This window comes from Dioscorea cayenensis, chromosome 17, assembly GCF_009730915.1.
Source record: "Dioscorea cayenensis subsp. rotundata cultivar TDr96_F1 chromosome 17, TDr96_F1_v2_PseudoChromosome.rev07_lg8_w22 25.fasta, whole genome shotgun sequence".
In the NCBI taxonomy this organism is placed as follows: Eukaryota; Viridiplantae; Streptophyta; class Magnoliopsida; order Dioscoreales; family Dioscoreaceae; genus Dioscorea; species Dioscorea cayenensis.
Window position 1 is genome coordinate 9352264 of NC_052487.1, and position 23369 is coordinate 9375632.

Below are 23369 nucleotides of genomic sequence, written 5' to 3' on the forward strand. Positions count from 1 at the left end.
TCGCATATGTGTCGAGATCAACCTTACCAAACCTCTAAAACAAGGATTATGGATTGGAGATAATTTGCGTTGGGTTTTTTTTTGTTGTGCTATTCAAGAATCTACCCATCATTTGTTATCTTTGTGGCCTGGTAGGCCATGGATTAAATTCTTGTAATTGCCGGAGTTCGAAAAACCAGAGCAGACCTTCTCAATCTCCTTGTTCAGATCGTGAAGATCAACAGAGGTTGGATGTCAAGGAATCTCTGGTTCATCAGCACAATGCCATGGATGCAATGAATGATCCTAGCCATCTTGCTCCAAACTATGAGATGGAGAAGCCAATGGAAGAACAAGGCATGGGCTTCGTTCCTTGGATGCTGGTCTTTAGGAGACGAGGTCATAATCGGGGTCACGGTGGAGGTGGAGGCCCGATTTCACGTGTTGCGCTCAGGACCCCAAGCGATTATGATGGTGAGAATCCATATACACAGAGCTCCCGCAATGACTTTGTTAACACGCCACGTGGTGGTGCTCGGAATAGAGGTCGTGGCAGTCATATTGAAGCCCGAACCTGTTACATAGTTCACATTACTGTTGTGACGGTTGTCATTAAAAAAAACTAATTTGAAATATTAAAACATATTTGACTAAATATACTTTATATTTAACCACTTTTTGTATATGAACTAATCTAATGGATAATAATTACAAATTTAGGATAATTATACTCGCCTAACAACAAATTGCAAGACCCAAAAAAAATAGTGAACATCCATCATAAAACTTTCCATTAAGGTTAGTTGATTAATGAAAACAATGCTTAGAAATATGTAACTTGACTATTAAGCACTTATGCTTTAGTAATCACTAAACATAACCATGAAAAAGAATTAATATAAAACTCCTGAAACTAATGACACTAAGGTTATGGATGAGTTGCACATGAAACATTGGATCTCGCAGACCAAAGAAACATACCTAATTCTTCTCTGCTCACACCTCAATGTCACTTACACTAGCCTTGGACATAATTGCCATATAAATAGCTAAGCTCACACATAGATTGAGAGATTAGGGAAAAAAATGAGGGTTGGAAGATGATGAGTGCATTTTATATAGATATTTTATATACACTATCGCATGATTCAATTGTCCTTTTTATATTCTTTTATTATGAATCAATGCTACTTTGGGTATATTTGTTAATTGATCTAGATAACCATGTCTTGGATTGAAAGGAATGAATAGAGATAAATTCTGGCATGAAATGAAGTCGTAATGCACCTTTCAAAACAAGCATAGTAGGGAAGCACACCCACTCTTACGACTGTGCAGTTTTCAGGACTTAGAGAAATTCAGCCCAACGGAGGAAGCACACCCATGCTTGGAAGCACTGTCAGAAAGCACCGGTGTGCTTATGCTTATGCACTTCATTGAAATTTGAGCAAACTGAAGAGCACAATTTCATTGCCCCTAGCACCATCGTGCTCTTGAAGCATGGTCGGTAAGCATGGGCATGCTTTCGCCTGTGCACTTTTTTGTGTTGATTGCCTTGATGTTGTATGTTGCAAAACTTGACATGAAAATTGCTACTAGCTATGTGAGCATTAATTTGGTGTGCATGTTCCCCATAGTTGTAGTTGCAGATGCAGTCAAGAAGCATGTTGACTTAGTTGCACATCCATTGTCTAGATGATGATTGAGTAATCCATCTATCTATGGCACACATTTGGGATGGGGTTGAGTCTGTTTCAAGCCTTGAGTGAGGTCATACATTATCAAACCCTCCATAGTTGTTCACCACACTCTAAGGAGATGTACATGTAATCATTGCCTAGTCAATACATTTTTTGAGGGGATTAATCCAGGGGCCTATCCTTTCCACTGCTGTCTTTTCAACCCAAACCCTATCTCTCTTCTTTCCTTTTGCGTATTTCTTTTTTTTATTTTAAACAAGATTTCAACCAATCTCTTTATTCGGCTAGATATTAGAAATTCAGAAAGTATCTAGAGCAAGTATCAGGTACACTTTATTACTTATATGACCATGTACTTGTAATTATGTAACGGGCATATCAAGTTTTTGGCGCTGTTGCCGGGGACTGGTAATTCTTAAGAAAGGTCACATTTTTAGTAATATAACCATTTTCTTTATTTTTGTGTGTATATTTTGTTCTTCGATTTCTCCTTTGTTTTTAATTTTTGTTTTTGTTGAATTGTTTTACAGGTACCCTTGTATGACATGAGGAAGTTCCTCATCTCCACTTGCAAGCCCTGATCCTGACATTGAAAGAAATTTGCATAGAAGATTAAGATAGGTGAATCTTAGAGATGCAGCATTGGTGAAGATAAATATTGAGGTTAATCAGGAAGAAGACATGGCTAAAAGTTCTCATAGTATCTCAAAATATGCAAGGCCGAACCTGGAAAGAATGGGGTCTAGTATTGTTCACCCTCCCGTGGCGGCAAACAACTTTGAACTGAAGCCCAATTTCATCTAAATGGTTCCGAAAATATGTTAGTTAGATGGGTTTCAAGATGAAGACCCGTATGATCATCTAGAAAGTTTCTTGGAGGTTTGTGATAACTTCAACGCAAACAATGTATCTGAGGATGCAGTTCGCCAACGACTCTTTCCATTCTCAGTGCGAAGAAGGGCCTAGCAATGGCTAAGTTCCTTACCACAGGGGTCTATTATAACATTGGCACAATTGGCCATGAAATTCCTTACTCGTTACTTTCCACTAGTAAAGATCACGAAATTGAGGAGTAATATCTCTTCATTTAGACAAATGGAATCAGCGACCTTGTACAATGCATGGGAAAGGTATAAGGAATTGTTAAGGAAATGCCCTTAGCACGGAATTATCAAATGGATGAAAATCCAAAGTTTTTACAATGGATTGAATGTGACAATAAAGCAAATGTTGAATGTGGCAGCCGGGGATTCTTTGTGTAGCAATTAGCCAAATGTCGACTACACTTTGATTAATGACATGGCTTCCAATGGTTACCAATGGAGTCCTAAGAGAAATAAACAAATGAAAGGCACTGGTATTTATAAGGTTGATGCACTAAATACATTGGCAGTGCAAATATAAGCCATATCCAAGAGATTGGACACAATGTAAGTTCAACCACAGAACCAAGTTATGAGTTGTGAGTCTTGGGGAGGTCAAAATAACCAATTTATTTAGTATAACTAAATACTTGGGTTGGTATTCAGGACTACGTGGGTCAGAATAACTAATTTCAGATAATCCTTATAGTGGTACCTACAATCTGGGGTGGAGGAATTACCCAAAATTCTCTTGGAGCCAACTAGGGCAAGGACCACAAGAATAGTTTAGGCTGTCAAAATCTCAACTTTCACTACCTCAATAATTACTTCAAGAAGGAAAGGGGTCAAGTCTTGAAACCTTGCTAGAAAGGTATATTCAAGCATATGGCATCTATTTTATGGGGTATGAAGAATGGTTAAGGAACCAGCAAGCGTTCCTACAAAATTTGGAGCACCAAGTGGCACAAATAGCCAAGACACTTACTGAACGTCTGAAAAGATCACTTCCAAGCAATACGGAGGTTAATCCATGGGAATCTCTCAAGGCGGTCATATTAAGAAGTGATAAAGATTTGGCACTCCGTACGGTTCAAGACACTAAAAAAGCATCTACTGTAAATCAAGAGACAGAAATTGTAGATAAACCTCTTGATTTGGATGTTGAGGAGAGTGAAAAGGGGAAAAGCAAGGCAAAGCTTAGTATACCTGAATACCAACCCAAGCTGCCCTATCTTGCTAAGGTGAAGAAGGACCACCATGAAGAGCAATTTAAGAAATTCCTTGAGATGTTTAAAACTCTTCACGTTAATGTTCCATTTGTCCAGGCCCTTGCCCAAATGCCTCACTATGCCAAGTTTCTCAAAGAGTTATTGACAAACAAGAGGAAGCTAGAGATGGTAGTTACTGTTACTTTGAGCAAGGAATGCTCTGCCACCACATCCAACAAAATTCCCAAGAAGGAAAAAGATCTGGGAGGTTTTATCATCCCGTGTATGATTGGGGGAGTGATAGATAAGAAGACACTTGCTGATCTTGGGGCAAGCATTAATTTGATGCCTTACAAAATTTTTCAAAAGTTGGAACTCGGTAAGCTTAAATCGACGAAGATAATTTTGCAACTCGGTGATCGATCTATTCACCACCCGCGAGGAAGATAATTTTGCAACTAGGTGATCGATCTATTCACCACCCAATGAGCATCATTGAAGATATTTTACTAAAAGTGGAGCGATTTATCTACCCGGTGGATTTTATCATTCTAGATTTAGATGACAAGGCTGAAGTCCCTCTAATACTTGGGCGACCATTTTTGCCAACCTCTCATTCTTTGATTGATGTTAAAGATGGTCGTATGGTTTTGAGAGTAGGCGATGAAGAAGTTGCGTTTAAGTTGTGAGATGCCATGCGCGACTCTATGGATTTTGATTGCACGTGTTATGCTTTAGACATTATTGATGACTATGTTTCTGATTTTGTGCAGGATACATGGATGAGAGTTGGATTATCTGAACTACTGGATGAAAAAGAACCCCTTGATGGAATGGTGGAGGAGATTCACCACCAAGATAACATTGAAGATCAAGAGAGTACCTAAGTTGGTCGAGCACAAGACCACTCAAAACAAGAAACGGTGGAAGAACTTCGCTACTAGCAAGAAGAAAAATAGTCCACCAACCACCCCTAAGGCTTGCATGTATTTTTTAGTTTTAATTGAGGGGAAATTTGCTTAATTGAAACATTAATACTTGATAAACACCTAAATGCATGTATTTTATACATATAAATTTTATATTATTCATATGCATTCTGATGAATCGATGCCCTTTTGTGGTCTAATTAGTTCCATTTGTGTTACAAGTCTTAAATAAGCCTAGGTGAGCTCTAGAACGCAATTAAGGAAGAAATCATCAACAAAAATGATGGAAATTTTAGTAGGAAATTTTGGAAAAAATCCAGAGGGGCTTCCGGGCATCCTTGTGTCCGTAATCCAAGCCGTGAAGACATCCTGAGAGGATCTTTAAAAGAGGGCTAAGGCATTTTTCTTGCGATCATCATCCCCTACCTTTGGCTCTCTACTTCTCTCAAGCTAAATCTGAGATAGGAGATGCCAATTGAGGCTGTTTTGAAGGTGGAAAATGAGAGGAGAGCATCATTTGTGCAAGATACTTCTCCGATCTCACTTGCGGAGGCTTGAAGATGACGAGGAAAGCCGCTCCCATTACGGCGTCCGTGGAAGCTTCCCATGGAATCCGGCTTGCCATTCGGCCTTTAGTGTTTGAGGGAGTATTCATTAAGCTTGTTTTATTTGTTCCCATGTCTTGGATCATTGTATTTTCATGTATGGACGGCTAAACCCCAAGGTAACCGGATGCCGATGAACCTTGGGGTGAACATGCTTGTTTTAATGTTTTGATTACTTTAATGCATTTGATTGGTTTATTATTTAAGCTTTGTGTTGTTTGATGTATCGATTTGTATGAGAACTCTGTACTTTAATTTCTAGGTTGTACTTGGTCGTGTGTGACCTACGCCCTTGTACCCGAGTCACTTAGCTTGAAAGGGACTCATGTATGAATAACCATGACCATCGGGTATTTCGTACCCCTCCAACCATTAGGGATGAACCTAGGTATTGCATTTGACCCTAATTAGAGACTTTCCTAAGCATAATGCAATCATAGGAGAATTTGGTCAGAAGAGATTTCAAGCCAATACTTGTACAAAATTAGGGGTTAATTGCCGAGACCTTCATGGTTAACCTACTTTAGGTTGTTTCTTGGCCCACAACCACCATTGCATTGTTACCCTAGCATCCTTCTAGTTTTAATAGTCCCAAGGGGATCCGCATTCGTGACTATCTTCTGCCATAAGATTTTCACTCATTCACCCCCATGTGTAGACTTTTTATCTTAGATCTTTTAATCCTTTTTAGTAATTTAGAACATTGGCACTCGAATTTGTAGGCTAGACAACATGAGAAGAGGAAGTAAGGGTAGCTCCTTGGCCTTGAGGAATATAACCCTTGTGTCACACATAGGGTACTACTTGATGACCCCATGCACTTGCGGGTGACGCATCAACATCTTATTCATTTGTTCATCCTACAGGAAATGATGGGGTGAATCAATTTCATGATCCCCCTTAAGTGTTGAGAACGTACATCAAGCTAGTGACATTAGAGAAGCGCTTCTTGGGAGGAAACCCAAGTGTTTGTGTGTTTGTTTTAGTCCCAAACTCTTGTGGTAGTTTTTTTATTTTGCGTTTCTTGCTTTTTGTTATTTTGGATGGGTGTTTAGTCGAACTTGTTTAATCTTTCAGTTTGAGAATTTTTCACTCTCATGTTTAGGTGGCTTTTATGCCAAAGCTTTGTTCTTTAGTTCTTGATTATTCATTAGTGGATTTGTTTTGTTCTGCAACTACCCTGAATTTCTAGGTCAAGCACGGTTATGCTTATGGCTGTGCAATTCTCAGGAGTTGTGGAATTCTGGAAAAAAGGGAAAGCACGGAAGTGGTCTTGCCCATGCTATGGCCCGTGCTTGAAAGAGCACGGGCTGGCAGCCCCTTGTAGGGGCATGCTTTCCTTTTTGAGTTTTGTCAAATTTTTCTAGTAAAGAGCAAGGCCTCAAGCATGGTCGCAAGAATGACTGTGCTCTTCCAAGGTGCAATTGTTTTAAAAGAGTAAGCAAGGTTGCCCAGCACACCCGTGCTTCTTGACGTGCTCTTGTGGGATCATTCATCTTCCATTCTTCCTTTTTATAGTCACCCATTGACATACTCTATCATGCCTTCTTTCTTCCCCAAGCTCCGTCCTCTTGCTTTTGTGCTTGTTGCTTGGGCTTTCTTGCTCGATTTTTGAGTTTGTCTTTCGCGGATTCTTTTTCACCCATGTCTTCCTCCCTCTTTGAGCAAAGATATAATCTCGTATTCAAATCTAGTCCTTTTAAATTTCCATTTACCTTGTAAATCTCTTGAATTTGATGTATCTTTGCTATACTTGCAGTGAAATGCTCGATTCATGACCTTTGGGCTAGAAACCATGCTGTCTTTATCAATTTTTAGTTTAGGACAATGACTAAGCACGGGCTTGCTTCCTTGGAAGCACGGCCATGTTTTTTGGTGACCTAGGCTGTTTCCAGAAAACCACACCCATGCTCTAAATTCTTACGCACAGTCATGCTCTTTTGCTAGCACTAGCGTGCTAATGTGTATTATAAGTGATTTTCAACTAAGCATGCCTCGTGCTTTCTTTTGGCCAACACACCAGTGTTGTTTATACAGCACGACCGTGCTTAGTTTAACTTACTTGTGCATTGACTTGTATGGTAATTTTTATGTAGGATAATGCTAAGGAAGAAGACCATGATATCTGGGCCCGCCTTCAATTGGGCCAAGGACGAGAGTAGTTCCTAGGCTGCCCTGATGGGACCTGAGTTTGGTATATCTGTTGATCAGCTGTGGTACAACCGTCTGAGCACACGATGCATTGGCGAGTCCTAAGAGATTGATTGGGATGTCTTACATGATGTGGGACTTACCGAGGAGGCTCGATGTTTCTTGCGTATGAGAGCATGGTGTCATTTTTTCACCATACCAACACTAGTTATCGAGAGTTGACGTCAGAGTTCCTGGTGACCTATGAGCTTGAGCGCAGGATGATCAATTTCCACAGGGTTGATACTATTCAGTTCTCAATGTGGTTGGGTAGGATTTCCATGACTCATGAAGAATCAGTTAGGAGACATAACGATTGGTCTTTTACTTGAAACAATTGACCTAGGGTGAGCAATATCTTGGTGCCCCACTTATTGTCGATTGCCACTCCTATCTTATATTTGTATCTCCTTCCTCTTTTCTTATTTCTATTTGCATTGATTTTGCTCACTTCACTATCAATTCATCTTCATTCTTGTTAAATAGCAATCTTTGTGTTTCTGATCATTATTCCCTGTGGATTCGACTACTCACTCACCGGGCTATTATTACTTCAATAAACCCGTGCACTTACGGTACACACGCAAAAGGGCATTGTCAAATAACACCAACTGCTTTCATGATGATCTTGTTAACTTTCTGAGTTAAGGCATTTACTTTTATAGTGATGAGGTCCAAAGTATCGACATTATATTTCCTTGGAACCTTCTTTTGAGTACCTCTTTCATTTGACCATTGATATTGGTTAAGAACTATGTTTTCAAACATATAGTATGCCTCATTTATCCTCTTGTTCATCAAGGCTCCTCCTCAAGCAGTATCCACTCTAATCCTGGTGTTATAATTCAACCCATTGTAGAAGGTTTTCACTGATAACCATTTTGTGAGTCCATGATGGGACACAACCCCAATAATTTTTTAAATTTGTCCCAAGCGTCACATAAAGACTCTCCTTCCTTTTGAGTGAAATTAGTGATATAGTTCCTAAGTTGAGCCATCTTACTTGGAGGAAAGCATTGCAAGGAATGTGGTGTTTTGGCATTTTTCGAGTGTGTAAACTCAAACTTGCTTTTGAACCTGTTTAATTTTACCTAATCGGTTAGACTGAGCCTGTTTGAGTGCGTTCGGGTTATTTTTGGACTCGTCCTGTTGAGCATACACATATGTGCTAGTCTTTATGGCTTGGGTTGAAGGCAGGGTCGCGTACACTCACCAGTTGGGTAGGGATCGGGATTGTCAGGCAGCCATCGAGACACCTAGGCTAGTGAGGCGAGCACAGGTCACGCCCAAGTTCACCCTTGCTAGCGAGGTGCGTCTGTAGCCCACTAATTAGGTGTGCCAGGAAGGCCCGCAGTGTGTTCCTGTGGGAGGCGTGTTCCATTGGGGAGCCCATGAGGCTCGCCCTATTAGGTTATAAGGCCATTTTGGCCTTCAATTGATGGTGTCTTCCCTTCTCTCGCTTTGGTTTTCTCTTCTTCCATTCCTTCTCCTTTTCATTGAGTGTTCATTGGAGAAAGAAAAGAGTTTTATTATCCATATTATTCTAACTTTGGAGCCCAAGATCCATCCATCTCGATCCTTGAAGCTTTAAGGTAAGGTTCCATCTGTTATGATCTTATCAACAAACAAGGGAATTGACAAGATCCCCTTGCGTATATCCCGCAAGTGCACGGGTTGTCGAAGTAATAATCCCGGGTGAGCGGGGTCGAATCCACATGGAGTAGGGAGTAAAGATACTTAATTCGATTCTTAGCTATGTGGAGTATCAACAATGATAAGTGTGATAATGATTCAATTCTCAACAATTAAAAGCAACAAGTAAGAGAGCAAAAGTAAGGAGGAGGTAAGGCAATCGATAAAGATAGGGTACTCGGATGATGCTTCACCTAGGATAATCGCTTCAAGTGCAAGAACTCTCTATTATGCTTCCTAATCAATGCAATGGTGAGTCGTGGAAATCCTTACATACATAGTCCCAAATCTAAGGTCAACTATGCCTAACTCTATTCATTTCCCATAGGAGAGATTAAATAACCTCTCAACCTCGCACTCGAATAAAGTTGCAATGAGCTCTAGGGATTCCAAGTGATAAATCGCTTCCTAATTATAGACCTAACCCTTTGGTCCAGGCGGAAGGTCCCTAGCCACAATTAAGCCCTAGATACTAAGATCCCCTCAACGCTTCACTCCATTGCACGCGCAACTAGGCCCCAGCGGAGGTTCATCCCTTAGACCATTCACTCTATTATGGCCGCAAAGAACTCAAGGAACGGAGATAGAATCTATCACGTCGGAGGGAAAAGGGGACGCTCCTGTACCTCTCGACTCATCCTCTCAACCCTCTCCAACCTAGTTTTGTCTAACGCTCGTGGTGTGTCACTCACTCACAAGGTTACAAACAAGAACTCTCAACCCTAGTGTCACTCTAGGGGAAATATTCATACAATCAAGCATTCAAGGTTGGAACTCACAATAAACATCAATTTATTGAAAGCATAATAAAGAAGTTCAATGAAACGAATACATCTTAGGGTTCACAATCACCCAAGTACCCACTAGGGGTTTAGCTCTCCATGGAGCTAAGTACAATCAAAAAAATCGAATGTAAAAGCAATGAATCCATAAAGAAACCCCTCGATGGTCGTGTCGATGGTCTTGTGGAGAGTCCTCTACTCGTCGCAAGGGATCCTTTGTCTGGCCTAGGATACACCTCGCCGGATCGATGCCGACGAAAGCTCTCCCAATAACCTTCTTCCAAACGACGTGCGATGTCGGAGCCATAGAACCTCTCCAAAACCCTAGCCAATAATCCTCAAAACCCTAGTCGAAGCCCTCTCGCAAGTTGGGGAAAAGATGGAGAAAAGAATACCAAAAATCGGGGCTGAATCGGCTTTAAATAGGGCTGGAATCGGGCAACTCCATGGGCGTGGACGCTGCACGTGCCCGTGCGGAATTTCCACACAGGCGTGGATAATTTCCACACGCCCGTGTGATTCTCTGTTTCTCTGATTTCTCGGCCGACTGTAAATAGTAACTGCTACAGTTTTGCTACAGTAATTTGCAGCAACCTGCTACAGTACTATGCCAAAAATACTCCCGAATCCACTTTTCATCGAGGTAACATAAACGGGCACACGTTTATGCCGTGGATCGCTTTGCTTCTTCAATGACGGATAAGTTGATGGAGATCTTGTTCTATGTGCATAAGTCGGAATGCTTGAGTGTGACTGCCCTTGTGCCCCTCCAAATGGTTGTGCAAACTCAAATACGGGGAGGTTGGCACACACTCTAGCATCTCGCACCTGACTTATATCTTCGCGTTTGAACCTTAGCAAGATTTCCTACAAAATCGGTGCATTGTGATCCACATTGGCTTCTTTCCTTCATAATTGGTTTCACAACCCTACCTGCATAAAAGTAACATAAAAACACACATATTAATGTAAAAACCCGAGAAAAGTAATGCTCAACATCAGTAAAGAATGCTTCGCATTCAACACACATAGGCATGGCGGCGACGCCGGGCACTGGCGGCGGTAGCCAATGGAGAAAAGGGGTGGGTTAGACCATCTCTCAGTCACTCTATTTTTTCCTCTCTAATATTAAGGTTAGACCATCTATTTATATTGGAAACCCAAAACCTTAATTTATGATAAAACCCTTTACTACTTATAAAAGTACAAATCTCTTCTTTACTTGATTAATTAAACCTTTTTAATTAACCAAATCAATAAGATTGGATAAGCACTTAATAAGACCCAACCTGAATAAGCTATTTGGTCCACCTAATTAGGTTTTTGACAACGCCCCTTGTGTATGTCCCGCAAGTGCACGGGTTTGTCGAGTAATAAAATCTCAGGTGAGTGGGTATCGTATTTATAGAGAGTAGGGAGTAAAAATACTTAAATTGTTTCTTAACCAAGTGAAGATGAATAATGATTGTGTTGACAAGATGTAATGTAAACAAGAATAAAAGAAACAAGAGAGAAAAGCACAAGTAAGTGAGAGATAAGGCAATAGATGTAAATGGGGTACTCGGATATTGTTCTGCCAAGGATAATCGTTTCAAGTGCAAAACCGACAATTATGCCTCCCAACTAATGCATTAATGAGTCGTGGAAATCCTTCAGTACACGGTCCCAAATCTAAGGTCAACTGTGACTAACTCTATACCATATCCCGGAGGAGAAATCGAACAATCTAAACACCTCGTACTCGGATAGAATTGCATAGAGTTCTAGGTATTCCAAGTGATAAACCCTCTTCCTAGAAATAGACCTAAAACTTTGGTCCAGGTGAGAGGTCCCTAGTCACAATTAAGCCATAGATGCTAAAATCACTTCAACGCTTCACTCCGTTGCCTTTACAACTAAGCCCCAGCGGAAGATCATCCCTTAGCCCATTCACTCTACTATGACCACAAAGAGATCAAGGAAATGGAGGTAGTATAAATCACATTGTAGGGGAAACGTGACACTCGGCTACCTCTCGACTAACCCTCTCGATTCTCTCCAAACTAACATTGTCTAACCCTCGTGGTGTGTCACTCACTCACAAGGGTTACCAATATGAACTCTCAACCCTAGTGTTACTCTAAGGGAGGATTCAATCAATCAAGCATTCAAGATTGGAACTCAAATAAAACACCAATTAATGAAAGAATAATAGAAGGTTTAATCAAACAAATACATCTTAGGGTTCACAAATCTAAGTACCCACTAGGGGGTTTAGCTCTCCATGGAGCTAGTTACAATCAACAATATAATCGAATATAAAAACAAGTAATCCATAGAAAACCCCCTCGATAGTCATGACGATGATCTTGTGGAGAAGCCTCATCTCCTCCAAAGGTCCCCTTGTCTGGCCTAGGACACACCTTGCCGGATAGGTGCCGACGAAAGCTCGCCCAATAACTTTCTTCCAAGTAGAGCGCGATGTCAAAGCCAAAAAAAATCTCTCCAAAAACCCCGCCAATACCTCTCAAAACCCTAGCAGCCTCCTCTTAAGTTTGGGAAAGAATGGAGAAAAAAATGCTGAAATCGGGGCTGAATCGCTGCTTAAATAGGGCTGGAATCGGGCATCCACACGCCCCTGTGGAATTTCGGCACGGGCATGGATAATTTCCACATGCCCATGTAGATTCTCTGAAATTTTCTTTTTCAGCCGGCTGTGAACAGTACCTGCTACAATAATTTTCTACAGTGTTTGCTACAGTGTCAGCTCGAAACACTCCCGAATCCATGTTTTCATTGAGGTAACATCAACGGCAACACATTCACGTCGTAGATCGCTTTGCTTTTTTCAATAATAGGCCTCATTAGTGAAGATCTTGCTATAAATGCACAAGCCTGGATACTCGAATGTCACTGCCTTTGTGCCCCTCCAAGCCATTGTGCTAGCTTGAATACACGGAGGTTGGCACACATTCTCGCATCTCGAACCCGACTTATGTCTTCGCGTTTGACCCTTCTCCAGATTTCCTCCAAATAGTGTATTCACGATCTACATTGGCTTCTTTCTATAACATTCGGCTTCACAACCCTATAGGCATGAAAGTATCACAAATGCATAAGTATTAGCACTAAAACCTGATAAACGTAATGCTCATCATAAGGAAAGAATACTTCACATTCATATCAAACAAGCACTTATCAGTTTTTCACCAAAACCCTAATCAGGTGATCCAATAAGTAAAAATACTGAACCTTGATCCTTCCATTTTTAGTGTATGCTCCCGTAGGTTCATTTAACATAGCCAATGAGTTTAAACAACATTAACGCTCATAAATCATAATATTCTCTAGCAAGACAATATGATTATCCAATATTAAATGAAGGTCAATTTTGAGAATTAATGGAACCTATCGCAACCTTATGCAATCATTTGCCACTAAATATCTTACTTAGCATAAAACGTGGAGCGAGTCGCCCTTATTTTAATGCTGATTAATTTCCTGATCTCTTTGTGAACTGTCTAGGTTAAGTAAATGATAACACTTATCATTTCCCTTGGGAGTTACCACGCACTACTTATTCTTAATTTATTTTCAATACCATGAAAATAATCAACTAGTGACATTTTCAATATTTTTCTAGTCTATGCTCTAAGATTTAATATCCAAATCACGCATTTCATAACTTGAGCAGAACCAATATTCAAGGATGTTTTATCTTATTAATTATGCACAGAAACAATTGTAGATAAAATGATACCTCATAATGATTATCCAAATAATAAGAGTTCATACAATGTATTCGGGCTAGGGCTTACATTAACAATCTCCCACTAGCACTAGTCCCAATCAGTAAACTATATATTCTTTAGCCGATCCACGGGCGTCTATACGGTTGTCAGCAAACCCATCAATGAAACCCGAGGCTTTGTCATTTCCTAACTTTTTTGTACTATAGTACTGTTACATTGCCCCGGCTCTAAAACGCGATTTTTGGTAGCATCACCAGGGCATCCTCAAGACCTCTAACATGAATACGACCAATTAAACCACACAAACATAAATAATTCATCGATTTATACATAAATAGTACAACAAAAATACGTATAGAATACACATATTTAGTCGTTTATCAAACATTCCCACACTTAAGCATTTGCTTGTCCGCAACAAACAACCATGAATTATAGGGACAAGAAGATAAATGACTATATGTGCGACCTCAAGCTCAAAAGTAAAGAACTCCATAAGCATAGATGAAAATAAATCAAGGTAGTGGGTGTTCTATGAATGATTGATAAGTGCTTGTGTGATAAGAATGCGAAGTGTTCTTTCCCTATGATGAGCATTACTTTTATCAGGTTTTAGCGCTAATATGTGTGCATTTATGTTACTTTCATGCATATAGGGTTGTGAAGCCGAATGTTAGAGAAAGAAGCCAATGCAGATCGTGAATGCACCATTTGGAGGAAATCTTGAGAAGGATCAAACACGAAGACATAAGTTGGGCTCAAGATGCGAGAATGTGTGCCAACCTCCGTGTATTCAAGTTAGCACAATGATTTGGAGGGGCACAAAGGCAATCACATTTGAGTATCTCGGCTTCTGCATTAATAGCAAGATCTTCACCGAGGAAGCCGTTGTTGAAGAAGCAAAGTGACCTACAACGTAAATGTGTGCCCGCTTATGTTAATTCGATGAAAACATGGATTTGGGAGTGTCTCAAGCCAGTACTGTTGCAGGACAATGTAGAAAACACTATAGCAATCTACTGGAGTAGGTACTATTCACAGTCGGACTGGAAATTATCCACATAGGCGGGTGGAAATTATCCACGCCCGTGTGGAAATTCCACACGGGCCATGTGGAGAATCCACAGGGGCGTGTGGATGCCCGATTCCAGCCGTATTTAAGGCCGATTTCAGCCCCGATTTCAACATTCTTTTCTCCATCTTTTCCCCAACTTGAGAGAGGACGGCGGCTAGGGTTTGGAGAGGTATTGGCTAGGGATTTGTAGAGGTTATATGCCTCTGCCATCGTGCTCCATTTGGAAGAAGGTTAGTGGGAGAGCTTTCGTCGGTACCGATCTGGCGAGGTGTATCGTAGGCCGGACAAAGGGACCCTTGGATGAGTAGAGGCTTCTCCACAAGACCATCATCACGACTACTAAGGGGGTTTTCTATGGATTACTTATTTTTACATTCGATTTCATTGATTGTAACTAGCTCCGTGGAGAGCTAAACCCCCTAGTAGGTACTTGGATTTGTGAACCCTAGGATGTATTTGTTTCATTAAGCCTTTTTATATTGCTTTCATTAATTGATGTGTTAATTGAGTTCTAATCTTGTATACTTGATTGTTTTAATACTCCCTTAGAGTGACACTAGGGTTGAGAGTTCTTTTTGGCAACCCTTGTGAGTGAGTGACACACCACGAGAATTAGAGAAAGATAGATTGGAGAGGGTTGAGAGGGTGAGTCGAGTCGAGAGGTTGCGGAGCGTCCCCTTTCCCCTCTGGTGTGATTTATCCTACCTCTATTTCCCTAAGTTCTTTGCGGTCATAGTAGAGTGAATGTGCTAAGGGATGACCTTCCACTAGGGCTTAGTTGTAGAGGCAACGGAATGAAGTGTTGAAGTGATTTTAGCACCTATGGCTTAATTGTGACTAGGGACCTTTCACCTGGACCAAAGGGTTAGGTCTACATCTAGGAAGAGGATTTATCACTTGGAATCCCTAGAACTCATTGCAATTCTATACGAGTGCGAGGTTGAGAGATTGTTCAATTTCTCCTCCAGGACATGTATAGAGTTAAGCATGGTTGACCTTAGATTTGGGATCATGTATTGAAGGATCTCCACGACTCATTAATGCATTAATTAGAAAGCATATTAGAGGGTTTTTGCACTTGAAATGATTGTCTTAGGTGGAACAATGACAAGGTCCCCTTGCGTATATCCCGCAAGTGCATGGGTTTGTCGAAATAATAATCCCGGATGAGCGGGTATCGAATCCACAGGGAGTAGGGAATAAAAACACTTAATCGGCTTCTTAGCTATGTGAAAGATCAATAGTGATAAGTGTGACAATGATTCAATTCTCAAAAGTAAAAGCAACAAGTAAGAGAGCACGAGTAAAGGAGAAGGTAAGGCAATCGATAAAGATGGGGTACTCAGATAATGCTCCGCCTAGGATAATTGTTTCAAATGCAAGAACCCTCTATTATGCTTCCTAATCGATGCAATGGTGAGTCAAGGAAATCCTTAATTACATAGTCCCAAATCTATGGTCAACTATGCCTAACTCTATACATGTCCCGGAGGAGAGATTAAATAACCTCTCAACCTCACACTCGAATAGAGTTGCAAAGAGCTCTAGGGATTCCAAGTGATAAATCTCTTCCTAATTATAGACCTAACCCTTTGGTCCAGGTGGAAGGTCCCTAACCACGATTAAGCCCTAGATACTAAGATCGCCTCAACACTTCACTCCGTTGCACGCACAACTAAGCCCCAGCGGAGGGTCATCCCTTAGACCATTCACTCTATTATGGCTGCAAAAAACTCGAGGAACGGAGGTAGAATCTATCACATCGGAGGGGAAAGGGGACGCTCCTGTACCTCTCGACTCACCCTCTCAACCCTCTCCAACCTAGCTTTATCTAGCGCTCGTGGTGTGTCACTTACTCGCAAGGTTACCAACAAGAACTCTCAACCCTAGTGTCACTCTAGGGGAAATGTTCATACAATCAAGCATTCAAGGTTGGAACTCACAATAAACATCAATTAATTGAAAGCATAATAAAGAGATTCAATGAAACAAATACATCCTAGGGTTCACAAATACCCAAGTACCCACTAGGGGTTTAGCTCTCCATGGAGCTAAGTACAATCAAAGAAATAGAATGTAAAAGCAATGAATCCATAGAGAAACCCCCTCGATGGTCGTGTCGATGGTCTTGTGGAAAGTCCTCTACTCATCGTCCAAGGATTCCTTCGTCTGGTATAGGATACGCCTCGATGGAAGCTCCCCTACTAACCTTCTTCCTAAGGCATGACGATGTCAGAGCCGTAGAACCTCTCCAAAACCTTAGCCAATACCCCTCAAAACCCTAGCCGAAGCCCTCTCTCAAGTTGGGGAAAAGATGGAGAAAAGAACGCTGAAATCGGGGCTGAATCGGCTTTAAATAGGGCTGGAATCGGGTGACCACACGGGCCTGTGAATCTTTCACACGCCCATGTGGAATTTCCACACGGGCGTGGATAATTTCCACGCGCCCGTGTGGGTTCTCTGATTTCCTGTTTTCTCGGCTACAGTGTTGCTACAGTGCTCTACTACAGCATCCGTTTGAATAGCTTCCCGAATCCATGCTTTCATCGGGGTAACGCAAACAGACACACGTTCACGTCGTGGATCACTTGCTTCTTCAATGATAGACAAGTTGGTGGAGATGGATGTGACAACTCGAATACGAGGAGGTTGGCACACACTCTAGCATCTCACACCCGACCTATGCCTTCGCGTTTGAACTTTAGCAAGATTTCCCCCAAAATCGGTCCATTATGATCCACATTGGCTTCTTTCCTTCATAATCGGCCTCACAACCCTACCTGCACGAAAGTAATATAAAAACACACATATTAGTGTAAAAACCCGAGAAGAGTAATGCTCAACATAAGGAAAGAATACTTCACATTCATATCACACAAGCACTTATCAAACAATATCTGGGTACCCCATTTTTATCGATTGCCGTACCTCCCCTTTACTTGTGCTTTCTCTCTTGTCTCTTTTACTTTTGTTTACCTTACATCTTGTTACACAACTATTATTCACTTTTCACTTAGTTAAGAAATAATTCATGTATTTTTATTCCCTACTCCCTGTGGATACGATACCCACTTATCTGGGATTTATTACTTCGACAAACCCGTGCACTTGCGGGACATACGCAAGGGCCGTTGTCAATGATCAAGTAGAAAAGTAGTCTTGTTTTATCTAAAGTGCTCCTGTGAGTGTGTGTAAATTTCCAACCTCATCCTCCACACCTTGGATTACCCCCAGGGGTCCATTCATCCCACACCTCTGATAACTTGGGTTAGAAATGCTAAAGACACCCTCAATAGTCACTTAAGAGTCCCTTAGTTCCTAAATAAAACTCTAGCTTTCATGTGACGATGGAACAGGTTCTAGGAGATTAGTAGAGATATTTCATTTATTTTATGTATATATATATTTTGTTTTGAGTCTGACTAACGTAGACCACATAAAAAATCCTTCTAGAGAATGCATATGCTGATTAGGCACAAGAACAACCCACTTTCTATTTATGCTAGACCCTCAGTTTTGGGCACACGATCGAGTATTGTGCGACCCCTGATTACAGCTCTGAACTTTGAGATGAAGCCAGCATTCATCCAAATGATTCAGCAATCAGGGCAATTCAATGGTTTGGCTGATGAGGATCCAAACAACAATATAGAGAACTTCTTGGAAGTTTGTGATATGCTGAAGATTAACGGTGTATCGGATGATACTACTAGATTGAGGGCTTTCACATTCTCTCTTAAGGGAAGAGCCAAGCAGTGGCTACATTCTTTGCCCAAGGCCTCCATCACGACTTGAAATGAGATGGTCGAAGCTTTTCTTGCTAGATACTTTCCTCCGGGGAAGTCGGCCAAGCTTAGGAATGAGATATCATCATTTGTGTAGATGGAGTTAGAGTCATTGTTTGAGACATGAGAGCGCTTCATGGATCTTTTGCGGAGATGCCCACGGCACGGATTTCCCGAATGGATGATTATTCAGACTTTCTATAATGGGTTGAATCCGAGTAGAAGGCAATTGCTAGATGTTGCCACATGAGGTACAATGGGGAGTAAAACTCCTGAAGAAGCCCGACAGTTAGTGGAAGACATGGCCATGAACAGTTATCAATGGAATGCGTGGTAAAGGAAAAAGGTGGCCGGGCTTCATGAAATAGATGCAGTAACTTCATTGGAAGCTCAAGTGGAATTGTTGAGTAAGAAGTTAGACCATCTAACTTCTAATAGAGTGGCGGGCGTGACTACTTGCACTGGGTGCAGTGGAGGGCATGCTTCCTCCGATTTCCCGAACTCTATTGGTGATGCATCTTCAGTGGAGAAAGTCCATTTTTTGGGTAATGCAATGAGAAACCAGGGGAATCCATATAGCAACACCTATAATCCAGGTTGAAAGAATCATCCCAATTTCTCATGTAGAAACCAAGGACCACAAAAGGCCATGGCACCAATGGCTTTCCAACAACAACAAGCCCCAAACATAAAGAACCGAGTTTCAGGCTTGGAAACCTGAATGACTTATTTAGAGAAGACTTTGACTAGATTTGTGCAATCATCGGATACAAGGTTTCAATCAGTCGAGGCTACACTTCGCAACCACACCGCTTCTTTGCGCAATCTTGAGAATCAAGTGGGGCAAATTGTGAAGTCTATATCAGAGAGACCACAAGGAAGCTTGCCAAGTAATACCGAGACCAATCCTAGAGAGCATGTGAAGGCAATCACTTTGAGAAGTGGTCGTGAGGTTGAGGGTAAGCTTCCGAGTGAGAAGACCAATTTAGAAGCACCCGAGGTCATAGAGGTTGAGGATAGAGCAAGCAAAGAGAAAAAGGTGGCACCTCCACCTTTCAGGCCAAGAATCCCTTATCTCTCTAGATTGAAGAATGACCAAGTGGATGAACAAAACAAGAAGTTCCTGAGTTTGTTTAAGCAACTCTACATCAACATTCCCTTTGTTGAGGCATTATCCCAAATGCCTAAGTATGCAAAATTCTTGAAGGACTTGTTGAGGCATTGTCCCAAATGCCTAATCGATCGTACTCCTCTGTATCTGTGTAAACCTCATCATACAAGCCTAGATACATGGAAAACTGTGTAACACTCATACTGTAATGATGGCTGAGTGCTATGAACTGTATAACATCGATACTGTCGAATCTCGAGTACGATCGGTCAAACTCAAATGATAAAAGTACCGCCAAAGTGAGCTGACGAATAACTGGCTTTCGAATAGACAAAAGACGCCTCCAGCTACACAAAGACAACATCTTCCCAATCTCATCTGCCATATCCTCTGCTGACTAAACTTCCCTAAGAATGCTTATGTCTGGAAATTGGGTCTAAACCAATTCTGAGCTTCGATAGCCGCTCAAAACGAGCCTGATGCTCGGGAATAACAATGTCCATGTGACTTGACTCAGGGGAATGCTCCCTCATATGCTTGTCAATTTGCTTCTTCGACCGGGGGGCATTCCTGCAAGATTTTAAAAGAAATTCAATCAAGAATGCTCACAAGTTAATGCTACAGAAATCCACACGGTCGTGTGGAAATTCCACATGCCCATGTGGATCCACGGGGTATGAAAAACACACAGCTGCATGCTAAAAACTCACAAATACTTTATTAAAACTACTCAAACCTTTTCCTAAGCATGCATTCGCCTTCTAATTGTAGAAATGAAGCAAAATCCACTAGTTTTAATAAGTAAAATCAAGAACTATCAAAAAGAAAGAAGAGAGAAGGGTTTACCCATGAGATGAAATTGAGACACCTGAAACGCACGAGAAACTCAAATAATCTACGCAAAATCAACAATAGGAGGTCGGGAGAGGGAGTATGTGTTTTCTGGGCAGTTGAAAGTGGGAAGGCGGAGAAACTCGATTAAATTTTAAAGAAAACCCGTGACTCTAGAGTTTTTGTACATCCAAACAGGCGTGCGGAAATTACCCACGCCCATGTGCCTCCACAGGAGAGAGTTACAAGGGCAGACGCACTACCTTGTGCCCTCTCGGGAAACCACTCCACTGTCTCTGAACGCAACCGCATGGGCAGAGGCACGCCCTTGTGCCCTCTCGAGAAAATATCCACGCCCGTGCGCCTGACCCAGAGGGGCAAATGCACGGCCCTATGTCTTCACTGTATGGAGGAGAAACTCTCTGTAGAGATCCACACAGGCGTGCGAAAATTACTCACGCCTGTGTGTTCGTGGGAGAGACATCCACAGGGGCGAGTCCACGCCCCTGTGTTTTCTCGGGATAAATTTGTAAGTCTCTACAGGAAAATGCACGCCCGTGCTGAAATTACCCACAGGCATGTAGACCATCACAAAGTTGTTCGCAGGGGCGAGTCCACGCCCTTGTGCCCTCTCTTGATGAGCTCTGAATGAAAACACACGCCCGTGTAGAAATTCCACACGGGCGTGTGTTTTCTCTAGACACTTCGAAAACACTACAGGCTCTTCAGAAAATTCCTGAACATATAAATAAACTCAAAGCCTGCCTTACAAAGCAACTTTACCAGAGAAAACACTGAAAATAAGCTCAAACGACCAAAATTCTCTGCCAAAACACAATAAAGCACAAGATGACACCAAAAATCCATAAGAAAAATTATGGCAACAATATTTAACAATCAAGACACCAACACTCAAGCTTATTCTTGCAAACTCTAATCTAAGAACTAGGAAAACAGTAAAAACTTGGGTTGCCTCCTAAGAAGCACTTGTTTAATGTCACTAAGTTTGACATACCTTGTCTTACCTCACGGGGGCTCATAGATGAAGGTTTTCCTCTTACCGATGACTTGAAAGCACGATGAGTAATGTCTCTTGAGGGTAGAGGGGGAGTTATCGGGCTTGGTACCACTTAACAAGGGTTCATCCACCTTGTTAGGTTCTTGTGGCATCTCCTCACCCTCTTCATCTTCTGGAGCACTTTCTTCATAATCCCAGGAGTAGATGGTACTTCTTCCTTTAGACCAAGCATTAGCACTTCTTCGTTCTCCACCTCTTGGTCTGGCAACCCCTCGTATGGGTCCGGATTGAACATTTCCTACATATATTCATCAATTATCTCATTAGTAGTGTCAAGAAAGTAAAGAGTATCATCAAAGTCAAGAGAATGTCGCATGGCTTCAGTGAGGCGGTATGTGAGCTTATCATCTCCAACCCTCAGTATCAACTCCCCGCCGTCCATGTCGATCAATATCTTGGAAGTGTGCAAGAATGGCCTGCCAAGTATCAAAGGAACATCCACATCCTCATCGACATCTAATACCACAAAATCTATAGGAAACATATACTTGTCAACTTTGAGAAGCACATCTTCAATGATGCCCCTCGGATGTCTCACTGTTTGGTCCACCAATTGCAATGTCATCCAAGTGGACCTAGGCTTTCCCAAGCCTAGCTTCTGAAAGAAGGAACATGGCATATGCCATTTCTTTACCCCTGAGTTGATATTGGCCCCTGAGTTGGCCAATGCCATTTCTTTACCCAAGTTGCCAATGTTGCACGGAATGATGAAGCTCCCTAGGTCTTTCTTCTTATTGGCATATTCTTTTCCAAGACCGCCGAGCAAGATGCATCTAGAATCACGGAGCACTCTCCTCCAATTTCCTTTTGTTAGTCAACAAATCTTTCAAGAACTTGGCATACCTCGACATTTGCGATAATGCCTTAATAGAGCGAATGTTTATATGTAGTTTCCTAAACAAACCCAGAAACTTCTTGTACTACTCCTTCACTTAGTCGTTCTTCAATCTAGAGGGATAAGGGATTCTTGCCTTGTAAGGTAGGGGTGCCACCTCCTTCTCCTTAGTTTCTCCCTTCTCGACCTCTACGACCTCTGGTGCTTCAACATTGGTCTTCTCACTTGGAAGCCTACCTTCAACCTCATGGCCAATTCTCAAAGTGATTGCCTTCACATGCTCTCGTGGATTGGTCTCGGTATTACTCGGCAAACTTCCTTATGGTCTTTCTGATAGAGACTTCACAATTTGTCCCCCTTGATTTTCTAGGGTGTGCAATGAAGCTGTGTGGTTGCAAACTGTAGCCTCGACCGATTGGAACCATGTATCCGATGATTGCACAAATCTAGCCAAGGCTTTCTCTAAGTCGGTCATTCGGGTTTCCAAGCCGGACACTCTATTTTCCATGTTTGGAGCTTGTTGTTGTTGGAAACCCGGTGGTGCCATGGCCTTTGGTTGTCCTTGGTTGCTCCACGAAAAGTCGGGATGATTCTTCCAACCCTGATTGTAGGTGTTGCTATATGGATTACCTTGGTTCCTCATTGCATTACCCATAAAATCGACTTTCTCCACTGAAGATACATCACCAACAGAGATCGAGCAATCGGAAGGAGCATGTCCTACGCCACCTCCGATGCAAGTAGTTACGACCACCACTCTATTCGAAGATAGAAGGTCTAACTTCTTACTCAATGATTCCACTTGTGCTGCCAAAGAAGTGACTGCATCTATTTCATGGAGCCTAGCCACCTTCTTCCTTTCCCACACATTCCACTGATAACTATTCATGGCCATGTCTTCTACTAACAGTCGGGCTTTTTCAGGGGTTTTACTCCCCATTGTACCTCCTGCGGTGGCATCTAATAATTGCCTTA

General features: G+C 41.7%; 2 non-coding genes across 2 annotated transcripts; one reads left to right on the top strand and one right to left on the bottom strand.

The window, feature by feature from the left end:
* The first annotated feature begins 8360 nt into the window (after positions 1-8360).
* LOC120281529 lies at positions 8361-8466 on the top strand. The gene has a single exon (XR_005542668.1). It is a non-coding gene; the product is annotated as a small nucleolar RNA R71 (small nucleolar RNA).
* A 10137-nt stretch (positions 8467-18603) lies between these two features.
* Positions 18604-18710, bottom strand: LOC120281521. The gene has a single exon (XR_005542661.1). It is a non-coding gene; the product is annotated as a small nucleolar RNA R71 (small nucleolar RNA).
* Between the last annotated feature and the right edge of the window lie 4659 nt (positions 18711-23369).